This window comes from Oxyura jamaicensis, chromosome 1, assembly GCF_011077185.1.
Source record: "Oxyura jamaicensis isolate SHBP4307 breed ruddy duck chromosome 1, BPBGC_Ojam_1.0, whole genome shotgun sequence".
Classification (NCBI taxonomy): Eukaryota; Metazoa; Chordata; class Aves; order Anseriformes; family Anatidae; genus Oxyura; species Oxyura jamaicensis.
Window position 1 is genome coordinate 91,129,647 of NC_048893.1, and position 14,195 is coordinate 91,143,841.

At 35.9% G+C, this 14,195-nt stretch overlaps 1 long non-coding RNA gene across 1 annotated transcript in view; it reads right to left on the bottom strand.

The window, feature by feature from the left end:
* LOC118160424 overlaps positions 1–14,195 on the bottom strand; it is a 43,261-nt gene that overhangs the window by 14,796 nt on the left and 14,270 nt on the right. Inside the window, exon 4 of the long non-coding RNA XR_004747493.1 lies at positions 1,921–2,079. This is a non-coding gene — a long non-coding RNA (uncharacterized LOC118160424). The remainder of the gene's footprint in view (positions 1–1,920; positions 2,080–14,195) is intronic.

A 14,195-nucleotide genomic window follows, 5' to 3' on the forward strand; every position in this document is an offset into this window, starting at 1 on the left:
CAGAATTCATGCTCCTCCAAACAGTGTAATAAAGCATATATGGGAACACAACATCTTAAGAAAACACAACATGTTTTCTTAAGAAAATTGCTCAGGTCCATGATGAAAAACCTGGACTCGGAGAGAAAGACATTCATATCAGGGTCCTGCCCTGAGATGAGGAAAGCCCCTGTATCTAACGACTATCACCCATATCCTAGGTGGGTAACTAGATAACCAAGTTGTTAAATATTCTGGCGTAACTTCCATCTCCCCATATAAACCTTTGAAATAACTTGTTTAGTTTGTGTTTTAGATAGGGAAGCCTTCTTACACCATCAAGAAATCTGTTCCCACCCCAGCTCTGTTGATGAGATGTCCAGCATTTGTGTTATATTAAGAAGTCATATAACTGAATTAGCCATTGACTTATAGATTAAAACAAAAACAACAACAAGAAACAAACAAAACAACAAAAACAACAGCAAAAACCCCTTAGAGGATTATATGGAAAGAACTTTTTACCTTTTACCATTTAGAGACATTTAAAGCGAATTGTGGGAGGGCAGGAGAAGACAGTGGGTTACTGAGGAGAAAAGAAATTCCTTGTCTCTCCCCTGCTAACACTATTTAAACCAAGCAAGAAAGATCTAGAAGTAGCTTGGTGGGAAGAAGTGCTAAGGCAGTCCAAATATTTCTCACTTTCTCAGATCAGCAGCCTGTACTTGGCTAACACTTTCACAGAGTGTTAACCAGATATAAGGATAAGTATTCTTATCCACTGAAATGAGAAATGTTCCAGAATATAATTTCTTTCATCTTCTCCCATATAGCTCTGTAGCTTGCTGACCATGCCTTGTAGGGCTTACAGACTTGTAGGGTGGAAGCAGTACCTGTAGCCCATTACTGTCCCTTGTTTCAGCCACAGACTCAGAAATAAATGTAAATAGTAGGAGATAACAAATGCGAGCTTTCCAACTCTGCCTTTTGAGAAACATCTCTTGAAGGAACCATTGAACTTCCTTCTAAAAGTCATACAAAACACTTTTTCAACAATGATGAGAAAGAGGTAAAATAAAATGTCAGTGCTATAAACACAAAGCTAGAATGCATCCTCTCAGTTTATGTGCATATTCAAATGTTCATATTCTTCTCTTATTGCTTCTGAAATCCTTCTCTGCAAAAACAAGTCCTCCCCTCAAAAGTCAAACAACAAAAAAGTCTTCTTTGAATCCAAGTCTGGAGGTAACAATGCTTAAGCAGTTGAGGTAATGGAATGCTTTAATTATCCAATCTCTCCCACAGACTAAATGCACAAAATTATAGACAGATTAGAGAAGTAGTGAGAAACCAGCCAGCTGAATTTCAGCTTTTTTTCTTTGCGATAGGATAGAATATGGTAAAACCATCTGTAAATGCACTTGGATTTCAGCACAGAAATAATCAGAATTCATTAGAGGATATTTTAAACACATTAATGTCTTGCCTTATTTTGTAAAAAGATATTTTTATAAAGGTTCTTAGACTAACAGTATGATGCAGCAAACTGCCATGATATCAAGGTCACTCATTTGATAAAGGACTCTTCACCTGTTTCTGCATTTAAATCTATTTCTTTCCTCCATAACAGCATAAATGGAAATTTGAATAAATCTTTTCTGATCATAATTTGAGGTATCCAGACATTCTAGGGATGCACACATGCACATGTATGTGTGTGTATTTGCATATACCTATAACTGAACAAAATATCTATGTATATATACAAATATACAAATATGTATATATTGGTGCTTTGATCTCAAATTCAGGTGGAGAGCAAAATGAAGAAGTTGGTAAATTAAGGCATTAAACAATTGCATATATTTTGCTTTCTGTTGCTAGGACACCACAGTCTCAACTCAAACCTGTTCCTGTTCATGTTAATGGACAGCCACTTACAGATCTGTGTGATGTATGGCCAAGACCCCAAGCCCTGAGAGTTCATCTTCGTGTTGTCAACTGGGATTCCAGATCAGTCTCCTCAACCCTTATGCAACAGGGGTGCTGGACTCTGGCAGACTTCATGCAACATCTATTACTTTGCTTGTTTCTGAAAAACTACAAACAAACAAACAAACAAAAACATGAAGAGAAAGCAGTCTGTTTGGATGCTGTAGTGAAGACAATTTATGTATTTTTTTTTTTCATACCTTGAAAAAGTGATAACTGCGTGTGTGTGTAATCTGTCAATGAGAGAGAACTTTCTACTTGAGCTCAGTTCATCAGGTTTCTGTAAACAGCTTATGACCAATACAAAACCCACCAATAAAGCTACCTCTTCACAGTGAGCATTGAAGTTCAGTGTGTATAACAGGGCACTCACAACTTGGGTGGGTTGTGCCTAAATTCAGTTTACACTTTAACCTAAATCCATGAAGTGCAGAGTACGTGAAATTGTCAAATTTTACAATGATAGGCTCACTGTGAAATGAGCATTGTACTATTGCTGTACAGTGCTGGGGATCCTTTCTAGGAGCTAGGCCAAAGTATTAGCCCTTAATTGAATGTGTAGTGTCCATTCACTGTGTCAACACTAAAGTATTTTGAGTAATAGGATGAGTTGGCTGAGGCTTCTTTTCATTGCCTGGGCCACATCTGGACCTTTGAAACAATACTTTACATTATGAGGTAGAGGCTGAGGGAATAAAGTCAGGCTACAGAGGTACAACTGCCATGAAAGTTATGTCAGCACCATTTTTTTTTTTCTTTGACTACACAGAATTTCACACTTACTGACAAAAGGGTTTAGGAAAATGATGGCTGCCAGACTGAGCTATTTGTTATTGCGCCATGATGATAAACGTTGCAATCAGTCATTTAACTACCACCATACTCAGCCCTAGGGACTGCATTTGTCAAGATCCAAAACTGAACACCTTAAGATGGAGTAGCTGTGAGACTAATTTTTATAAACATGCATATAAATTATTTTTTCAGCCTGAAAAGTTGCAAAGGTGAGCCATTCATTCCAACACCAAGATAAGACAATACAGCACATACTTGACTTCATATATTTCTTTGTTGTCTCAGTTTGACTGTTCACCTTGCACTGACACTTGGAGTGCCTAAACAGATATGGTCACTATTTCTATTTACTTAAATGACAAAATCCTCGTATCGAGTTTTCTGCCTCAGTAACTATTCCTGCTCTAATAAAAGACCAATCAGTTATCCAAGTGTCTGTGCTCCTTCTGCTCAACAAAATTTTGTGCCACAGATGGTACAAATGGCCTGGCATATGCAAAATCCAGTATATTTATCTCTGAAAGACTGACAAAGGCAGTAAAGGGTTCATGCATAAGGTAGGCTGGCAGAGCCCTCTGAAAGAATTTGCCCATTTATAGCATGGGCTATCAGATCTCCAGTTCCATGAGTGCTGTGCATGCAAGTACCTCATTTCCTGTACGACATTGAGAGTCAAGACCAGAAAGAGTGCCTTAAAATTAGGTTCTGTGTGGAGATGCGGGAACATAGACTGATACAAGTTTTAGCCTGATGCATCCTTTATTTTCTAAAAGTGCTTTGAGAAGATTTTCCTGAACAAAAAAATGTTCAGAAATTGCTATTAACTTTACATCACAATTACCATTTCATTTGCATTTGGCAGTAACTTACTACTTCAAACATTCAGACGTTTTGAGCACAAGTAACTAAAAATCTATGAAGTGTTGAAGATAGTTTTATGTACAAAAATTGCAGCACTGGTTACAATGAAGTGTCTGACCACACCGAAGCCATGCACAAGTTCCCTACTGGTGATCACCTTTATGAAAACACAGGAGTTAAATTAAAAGGGTGAGATATTCCTGAGAACCTCCACAGTAACCCCATCCTTTTTGCAGTGTTAAGTATGGCAAATTCTGCTTTTGCTTGAGGTATTCGTACATTTTCCTGAATGCAGACAGAACTGAAGCATGCTGCAGCTTCTAAGACCCATTCAAAATCAGAATCTTTTAAAGAGAAGGGAAGATTTAAATAATTGTGCACTTATTATTTTGATATTCCTTCCCCAGCACCAACTTCACAGGGAGACTGGGAGATCAGTAATGTAGGTGAGAATTTTGTTCTTTGCTTCAGTGGCCAAACTCAGTTGTCTTGGTTGAATATTTCATGACATTTAGGAATAGTCTGTACAGAGCAAGTGCTGATACCACAATAGAAAGAAAAGAATTAGAACAAAAATCTTAATGATAATTTTCTTCCTTTTCACGTGTCCTTTGAGCTCATGTTTATTTCTCAGAAATGTGTACAATAAATTTAAAATGAAGTTTTGCAACATTAGGATGTAGTAGTACAACCGCAGGATTTCGTCAAAGTAGACAGAATTGGAATATGGCCTGCAACTCCCTTGGAATCATTTCTCCCTTGAAAAAGACATTTAAGATCATCTATTCCAATAATCCACCTACCACTAACCAGGAGATAATATATATATATATATGCATATATATATATATATATATAAATACAAATAATATAATGACAAAAATATAATAAATATGTACCCATAAATGCCCCCAAAGTTGCACTGTTTTAGAGAGTGTCACATGCTGTTAGAGTTGTTAAGTAGTTGGTCAAAACCAAACATTTCTCCTCCTGCCCATCCTAACTGGCTGTTTTGCAAAACTCAGAATAATTAATCTGTAACAATTCACTGAACTAAGAATTCTTCAAAGTAAAACAGGAATTTGATTTCAGGACACTATAGGGACTAGAAAATCTATGTGCTAGATCACCTATGGAGCCTTCTTAGCTGCTTTTGTAACTAGTCATTGTTAAGGCTCAGGAAAAAGAACTAGACAGATGTCACTGCTCCCAACACTGTTTTTTACTCGTTTTATAATACTTGGGAACTCGTTTTAAGTCCATCCTTCAGAATTTCTGTAGGACTGACACAAAAAGAAACTTTCACATTACGTTTCTGAAAGGCTTCCAACTACCAAAATATAAATACACCTTAAAACAGTATTCCCCTACCACAAAAGAGGCTAAAGAATAATCCATGTAGATCTCTTGCAAATTATTGCTTTTGAAGAGCACAGTGACACTAACAGTCAGCTTGCTCTCTGAACAAGAGCGGATTTGCCATGATGAGTGAGTATGTACTGGTCACAATGTTTCTATCATTTCAGAATAGGTAGAACAATACCTTCTTTTTTGTTAAATTTAATAGGAGAACATGTTTAGTAATTCAGGTATGATAGCATCATCTCCATTTTGTTTTCTGTTCTTCTGCTATATTCAGCCTTCACATTGATCAGAATTCTGTGTGCTGAATTCTTGGTTATGTTTCCAAATTACATTCCTTATTAGCATGTTCTGAACAGAAGCAAAAGGTCCAATAGAAATGTATATTTGAGCAGAGAGACAATGACAGGATAGCCACCATATGGGCAACATAACGCGTTTAACAGTTATAGTACTTAGCATAAACAATATTGTTGAGTGATAATAAATAGATTCCGCTTTAATTGATATAACAGATAAAACCACTCTTCTGTCAAATTAAACTTTGGAAAATGAGTCCATCAGATCATTTAAAATACAACATGTGTAGATTAAAGTTCATGTTCCAGATGGCCCACAATAACCACTAAAAGCTTCCAGCTATGCCTGAATTAACAAGCCACTATATACAATGCACACATTTGACATACTATGAATTAAGCAAATAATTATGGAGAAGGAGAAAGAGTAAGAAATGAAGACAAAATGGGGAATGGGGAATATTCCTTTAGCTGTAGGTATCTTGTTTAGCCATCCAAAATATAAGGTTAATTCCCCTGAATTTCTTTTATTATCAGGAATACAGGAATCAGTCCTCCTGCTTTCTGGCTAAACTGTTTTCTTAAGGAATCAAAATTATGCTCTTTTTCTTAATTGCTCTCTCCAGAATCACACCTAGTATGACAGCTTAATATAACACTTTCAAACTGGATAGCACCGATAATCATCTAAGACTTTCAAGGACCATCACTGACAATGATTGTTTTAGGTCATTAAATGTATTATTGGCAGATATTAATGGTGTTTAGGCTAATGGGTTTGTCACGGAATCAGATTATTCTCCTTTATGTCACTTCAGAAGAGAGCAATGAATCTGCAACAAAAAAATAATTTTTCATTTTTCCCTGAATAACTGAAAACATCGGATGAAAATACCATTATTATTACAAGAGCTTTCAGAGATCTAACTAGGAGAAGGAGGGAGAAGAGTTCATCGTATGTAGTTTCTACAAGTTTTTCATTCCAGTTCATGAACCAAAGCTGTTTATTTTTGCCCTCGTTAGCTCCACTTGCCATAGAATTATCATCCAGATTTAAAAGGAGAAAGAGAGAGAGAACTGGAAAAGAAGAGGGAGAAATCAGGTGTTTATATTTTGTAAGACTACAAGGAAAGGAAGGAGTGGCATAACAAATCTAACCTCTTAACCTGATAATATGTTTAATAAACCCTCCTGTTTAGACTATGAAGTCCACCCAGTGAGATATAAAGTCAAGTAGTAAGTATACGCAGCTGAAATAGAGGTGGGGGTTCTACAGTCATGGTGTGAGTGACAAAACATCACTGATGATTAATGTTTAGATACAGAATACAAACTTTATCCTGAGCTACATCCCTAATAGGTTCCTTCCATAAGACTATACAGAACATAATGATTCAAAAACCAGATCTCAGAGGTCTGACTTTGACTGGATCAAGGCTGCTTTGTTTTCACATCTAGCAGCTGAGTCTTTCCAAGACTGAATAAAAATGGCAGCCGGACAGGAAAATGCACTCTTTTCCAACTTAACAACCAATATGCTTACTTTGCAAAAGAGAATAAAATGATGAAAAGCAATCAGAAAATTAAAAAAGAAGGGAGGCATACTACATTTTGCAGGTTTTGAACAGCAGTTTGGAGAGTAATTAAAAGTAATGTTCTTATATTTTGAGAAAAGCTTAGGAAAATAATTGTCATGAAAGAAATATTTAATACAGTCATGTTGAGAAGAAGGTGAAAAAGAAAGAGAAATAATCCCCCGAGAAACTGCAGAGGAAAGTAAAGTGGTCTTAAAATAGAGTCCCCTCTCATAGACATCAAAAGGAAAAGACGACTAGGGAAGACATTAGTTGTAAACAACTCCTAGCAGGGAGCCAGGGGTTCACAAAGATTCATCTTTCTACAGGCAAAAGATAAGAAACAAGCTGAGAAACTCAAGCATAGTAAACTGCTAGATTAGAAAAGTATTTATTCATGTGTCTGCTCTAAAAGAAAAAAAAAAAAAGATGAAACAGCAAATGAAGACAAAGCACCAGACCACAAATATTTATGAATGCATAAAGGCTGCAACATAACATCCATTTCTCATCATGAAGTCCTGATAATTTAGTCAGAATAAGAAAGATTTACCATATAGCACAAAGAGAAACAGAATTTGATCTGGTCACATTGTCGTGTTTTCTGTTTGGAACTGCTGGGGAGCCAAACCAGCATGGTTTAACATCTTTGTACATTTAAACACTTCATTGTAGGACATCACAGTGTCGGCTAAGATGACTCAAACATTACAGTGAACCTGCAGGTAAAGTTAAGCAAACAGAGAACTTAAAGCTGACGAAGGTGAGTAACAGTGGGAACAGTACTTCATAACAACCATATTATATATGGATGATGAGGCAAAGAAGGAGCAATTTGGACAATTTAGCTGATGAATTTTTTTATTATTATTATTTTATTTTTTAGTGAAAAACACAAGAACACCTCCCTGTTAATGAACAACTGCCAAAAACCCCCAAGGTTACCAAACTCCTCTCCTTAGCACTTAAAATTTTTGAGACTTTCAGACTGAGAAGGAATATGAGCATAACCCAAACCATTTTTTAGATAATTTTTTTTGGGGGGAAGCTCTTAAATTGTATTCAGGAGAAGATGGAGACTGAAGAATGAAACAGTTAAAAAAAATTACTGGAATTAACACTGAATTTTTGTTCTGTTTCCTTGTGCACAGCATTCAGGTTAAATAAACTCCCTCCCACTACACTGCTAAGCAAGGTTGTACATGTAAGGTCCTATTTCTCATGCTGTGAGCAATATACAAAACAGCAAACAGTTAGCCAGAAGTCAAACTGATTGTGCAGTATCTTGAAAAGCTTTTATACCATCATTAGAAAAATCACATTTTAAGGAAGGCAGCCACAAAGGTACTCATAAAAGTGCAAATAGACAGAAGAGAACAGCATGCTAAAAACAGGTCTAAAGCCTACAATTTATTTATCCTAAGAACAAGAGGAGCAGGTAAGTTTCCTTTGTGAAGCATTACAAAGTTTTCCAGTGACAGTCAGTCTTCCTTTCTTCCTTTCAGAAGAGCAAGAATGACACAGTGAAAAGAACAGCAGTGGAATTTGAAACCAAGAAAAGAGAACATTGCTTCCAGCTATTCACACTCAATCTGTGAAATTTATGGCCTGAAAAGACAGTGTTGAAATTAGCTGTCCATTCTTTAAATTGAGCTCAGTGTTCTGGGATCCATCCATATAACAACTTTTTGCTTTTCAATATTAACTTAACAGGCAATCAAAAATCACACACAAAGATGTCACATTATCAAATGTTTCGGGATATTTTTTCCTCTTCAGCTATAAGGATTAGTCTTTGGCAGAAACAACACTAATTGTGAGGGGAAGTTTTTTTATTTTTCCTGGCAAACCTTTTCACACTTTTTTGACCATGGACTCATGTTCCCACACTTTACCACAAAGAACAAAAGCAAGAGAATTTAAAGGTATTGAACCAATGTGTTTCACAACTGAAAACTACTGTGTTCATGCATCTGTGGCATAGCACCATGTATTGATATCAGAAGTTTTAGTTTCAAGCAGTCTTTATATGAGTATAAGCTGCTTGTGCTTTTTTTATTATTATTATTTTCTTTTTTTCCTTTTTTTTTTTTTTTCTTTCTAAATATGCAATGGAAGACAGGGGGAAGTATGTGACTAGCTTCATTGAAATTAATTAACAGTGAAATCATAACTATGCTCTCACTTTAATCTGAATTCTGAATTCCAGAGAGATCACAGGCAACCAAGCACAGAAAGTGTGAATAAAAAAGAGCACAGAAATATAGGGGGTAAGATGATACTTTAGTAACAGTTATCAAGAATCAAGATTCTGAAAAAGACAGCACTGTGCCAAAACTCAAACTAAGAGAACAAATCAGAGCGGATTAAATGGTAGCTCAGCAAAACCATGGATTGTTTCATTCCAATAAACTATGAATTTCTACTCTTCCAAATTCCACAGGAAACTGTTGGCCAGCACAGACTTATCATGTGGAAGTACAATGAACATACAATCTCAACCCAACAACATGTTACTCCCAGCCCACTACTGTGTGTATTAATAACAATTGTTGTCTACTCAAAATATTGCTCATGTGATTTTATCTATGCAAAACAGAAGATGCCTTCAGTTCAGTGACCTAAGGAGTGCTACAGCAAACAGAGCAGGAAGTTATGATTTTAATTACAAAATTAAATGAGATGAATACCCTAACAGCTGTCTTAAACAGCAGTCTCTTCTGTATTCTACTCTTCACCTTATTTTATGCAAACAGAACTATGGTGTTGCAAGCTTGCAAGACTGCTGATCATATTACTTATTATCTCCATGTACAAGGTGAATCATTTAGCTATTAGTTTTACTCTAGCTAGTGCTTATGCAATAGAACTTAGTTCATTATAATCACGATTGTACTGAATCATCTTCTTATCCAGTAATTTAAAAAATATTTAATTGAGAAACTATATGACTTAGTGAGTCATATAGTTCCTGGAATCAAGAAAGTGGTCACTCATCAATAAATCAAACATTTCTCATTTTTCTTATAGATGAATATTGACTGAGTAGAAGCTGGGGGAGAAAGCAATTATTAACTCTCAGACCATTTCTACATAAATCTTTGCCATAATCATAGCATGGAATATTACTTCAGGATCTTCCAACCACTCAACACCATGCTGATTTGTTCCACTGTTGGCTTCTGTATCCAAAGTTGCCTTTTTCTGTGAAAAATAAAGAATGCTCAGAGATGTCAACATATCTGGTATGTCAAATGCTATCTATTTATAGAGCCAGTTATTTTCTAACTTAACCTACAGAAGTGAAATTCAGCTATAAGCAAGCTAACAAAGTTTTGCAGATCTGGACACCAGCCAAGGAATAAAGTGGGAAAAATGAAACTTGCATATCCCAAGATTTCAAGGTTTGGGAGCAGATATACCTTTATACGCTTCTGGATCAACACCTGAAGGAAGAGCAATATCTGGCTACTATTCAGTGCTCACTTTTTCAGGACAGTCTTGATCACCTCAGAACCCTCTCAGACTCTAACTTGCCTTTTTAAATCCACATCTGCACCCACAGAATATCCCTGTGAAGCCTTTGACTGCCATGCACATGTCTACAAGTATATGAGAAAAAGTATAATGTTGTTTGACAACTTGTTACGAGAAAATTATCCACTCCTTATCTGTCTAATGCTTCTTTAATCTAGGGTTGATAAGACCTTTTAATTTATTTTGTGCATGTGTGTATTTGCTCTGTTTTTTTGTTTTGTTTTGTTTTGTTTTTTTTTTTTTGTTTTTGTGTGTGTGGTTTTTTTGTTGTTTGTTTGTTTTTTATTGTTTTCTTTTTGTTTGTCAGGAGCAAGAGTAAAAAGATTTGGTTCCCTGTATTCTAGGTCAGGCAAAAAAATACTGCAATTGCTGTGGTTAACCACTGTCTCAAGATGGCTAGCAGTCCCATGTAATTAATCAAAGAAATTTGTAGCCATTCTTTTAAATAAACTTTATGCTTCTTTTGGTCTGCTGACCTCTTTTGGTTCACGAAAGCCCTCAAGAATCCAATTTCTTCTGGTAGTCTTTCTATTTCCAGCATATTACTAACCGTTGCAGTTTTTTCAGCTGAACCACTCTTCATGTCCTTTAGTGAGAAGGTGGCACAATGCTGTTTTTCCAACTCAGACTCAGTTGGTCTTCTGATTCATTAAGGAGCCCCTTTGCTTTGCTACAGTATTCAAGCTTACCAGTTCATATTGCAAAATGACAAGAAAAATTTCCCGTTTGAACAGTCATAACCATTGTCATAGCACTTTTCATTAAAATATTTTTTGTGTGTAGAAATATTGAAAAATCTGAACCTTCTCAGTAAATAAATTGCCTCATTCCTGCTCATCAGGATCTCTCTATTAGGTCTTGTATTATAAGATTATTTTGGGCTGGAAAGCTGTACCTCATGTAAGAGAACTTAAAGATATAAACTTTACAGTCAGCTCTGAAGTTACTGTCCAGTTTTTAACATCAAAATATTGGTTAACTCTAGCTCTGGTTATTAGTCCCATCTGCAGAATGTTCTTGCTAGTTTCTCTCTAAATGTACAAAAATTACAGAACTACATATTTCAAATAAGATTAAGACTAAGATTAATTTAACAGATAAATCCTTTCTTTGGATGCTTTTTCACTTTCTCTGTTTTTTCTTGGAAGTGTGTTCTTCTCACAAATTTCCAACATGTTACCTGTACAGTAACTACTAACAGATACCAACAGTCAGTGCAACAGAAACAGCTTGTTGATTTAGTCTTTTTACATCATTAAAAGAACGGAGGGTTCTTTATTTCCTTCTCTGAAAATAATAGATGATATAGATGACATAAATCCTCAGTAAGTAGTAAAGTAGAAAATATTATAACTTGTAGTAATCTGTTCTGAAGTGACACATACAACTTTTGAATAATTTCAGGCTTTCATAAACATTGTTAGCTTGTGGGGAAAAAAAGTGTTGAAAAAAATACTGTGACAGATTTGATCTTTGGCCTTTCATCTTCACTGCTACATCAGAATTGTTCCACTTAAGTGACTAAGGAAAATGTAATGTTAAACAATGCAAAACATAGAAAATGTTCCAAACTCTATTTTTAATTTTCCTTTGTCACCTGTCTGTGCAGTCTGCTTGTCATCATTTCGTCTGGTATGGGAAGTTACTTGACAAATCATTTTTACCTAATGTTTTAGTCTTGTGCAATATAAACCACACAATTAAATCACTTTGACACTCATTTGTGTCCATTTTTGTCATGTACAGACTATGTTGCACAGTTCTGCTCTTTTGGTAGGCTATGTGGTGAGATGGTACTTTCCTCAGGTAAGGCATGAGACAATTAAAAAAAATAAAACACTAAAGTAAGGTGCTTGCATAGCCAACTTACACAAACAAATATGTGATTTATCATATGGTGGTCCTTAAAGATACCAATGGACTATTTGATACACAGCTGTGTTGATCTACTCATTTGCTTGTCAACTGTCTAGACAATGTCCTCCTCAGGCATATGGATAGACTGTTCACCAGACAATAACCTGCTGTTCACAGACTGGCAAACCTTCTAGAAACACACCTGATACTCTTGTATCAGCCTGTTGGTAAGATGACTGATAGCTGCAAAAAAAGTAGTTCCCCATCTCAAGCTGAGGGTAACTCTTGCTGGCTGGTACAGGGGTGCTGCATGGCAAAGGAGATGTTCAACGTTGTGATGGAGAACGATGAGAGGTCCACCACTTTTCTGACTGTTCCTTAGAGGTGGTTAAGACTAATTGTTAATGGCATCATACCTTGCCTACATGGCAAGTAGCTTTTCCCTTTCTCTTTTACTTATGCTTAGATGGCTTGCATTCCACTCAGGCTGAATTATCATGTGCAGTTATAATAAAATCCATCAAACTTAGTCCGTGGTCTGTTGCCATTTTGTCACCCAATATCCAAGGAACTCTGTTGTCCTATGATAGGTTAAGTAACAGTGTAGTTTGTAATAAGGTCAGTGGACCATGCTTATCTTTTGAAAAATAAAACAAACAAACAAACAAAAACTGTGAGTAAAGTGAACTAGATGACCAAGCTGTTTCTTATCCTTTTCTAAAGTGTGAGAGAGGGAACATCTAGAATTTTAAGAAAAAACCAAACAGCTCTCTGCTCTCAACTTCACAGAGCCAAAATAGCTATTCAGCTACTTCTGCATCTCCAAATATTTGATTAGTACATCTCCAACTGCTTCCTATTATTTTCTATCAGCAATCTTCATACATTCATATGTGCCCACCACCCCCTCAAACAAACACTCTTGTACATTGATGACCTGCACACAAAGAAAAATTAAGTAATTTACAGCTCCTGAGAAATTTATAGCTTTGGTAAAACAAACAAACAAAACACAATGAAACAACAACAACTTAGAAGATATCATCTGCACTTTGACAGCTTCCAAGGAAAACTTCTAACTGGCTTGCTAGACTTCTTTGCTGACCTCTCTTTCATGAAAGTTCTACCTTAAATTCTGTTCCATGTTGGGAAGAGTCAATAGCAAGAAAACAGAAGCGTTATATCCCACTGCCTTTTTTGTGAAGTGGAAGATCATTTCTGTGGAACGGACTCAAGGCCTAACACTGAAAGGTGTTAAATTTAATCTAAGAAATAATGCCAATCTTCGTCCATTTGACAGAGGAAAATAAAATAAAATAAAATAATAATAATAATAAAATAAAATATAAAAATAATAACCTGACTACTTATACAAGAAAATAAAGACCACCACAAATTAGGTTGGCAACAATTCACAGTGTGTTGTGAAACAGTCTTCTGGAAATACAGAGACATTGTCAAAGGAAATATACTACCTGAATTGTAAAAGGGACAGTAGGACTAGAGAGATTTATTGCACTCTGAATACTGAGTAGTCTACATGACCTAACAGGGGTTTTCCATTACTGATTCCCATGATTCAGTGTTTCAGACTTCTTCACAACAGTATAGTGTTGCAGCCTGCACCCAATGCAACAAGTGTTGACATACAAAGCCAATATACCATTCTTAAACAGTTGTTTTTTTTTCATCCCTCCAACATATCATTTAAGTATGTGCTGCCTTTAGAAAAAGAGCAAGGCAATACTCCTTTCAGAGAGAGAGCAAGCAACTACCCTTGAGATACTCCTCAAATACAACTGAGGTCTTGGAGTCCACAGAGATACTCTTACTGTAATGAGTTCTACTGGGAAATATGGCCATTTTTAATGGTCCCAGAAATGCTTCACAAGCTCTTGCTGTTTTTTTTTTTTTTTTTTTTTTTTTTTTTTTTTTTTTT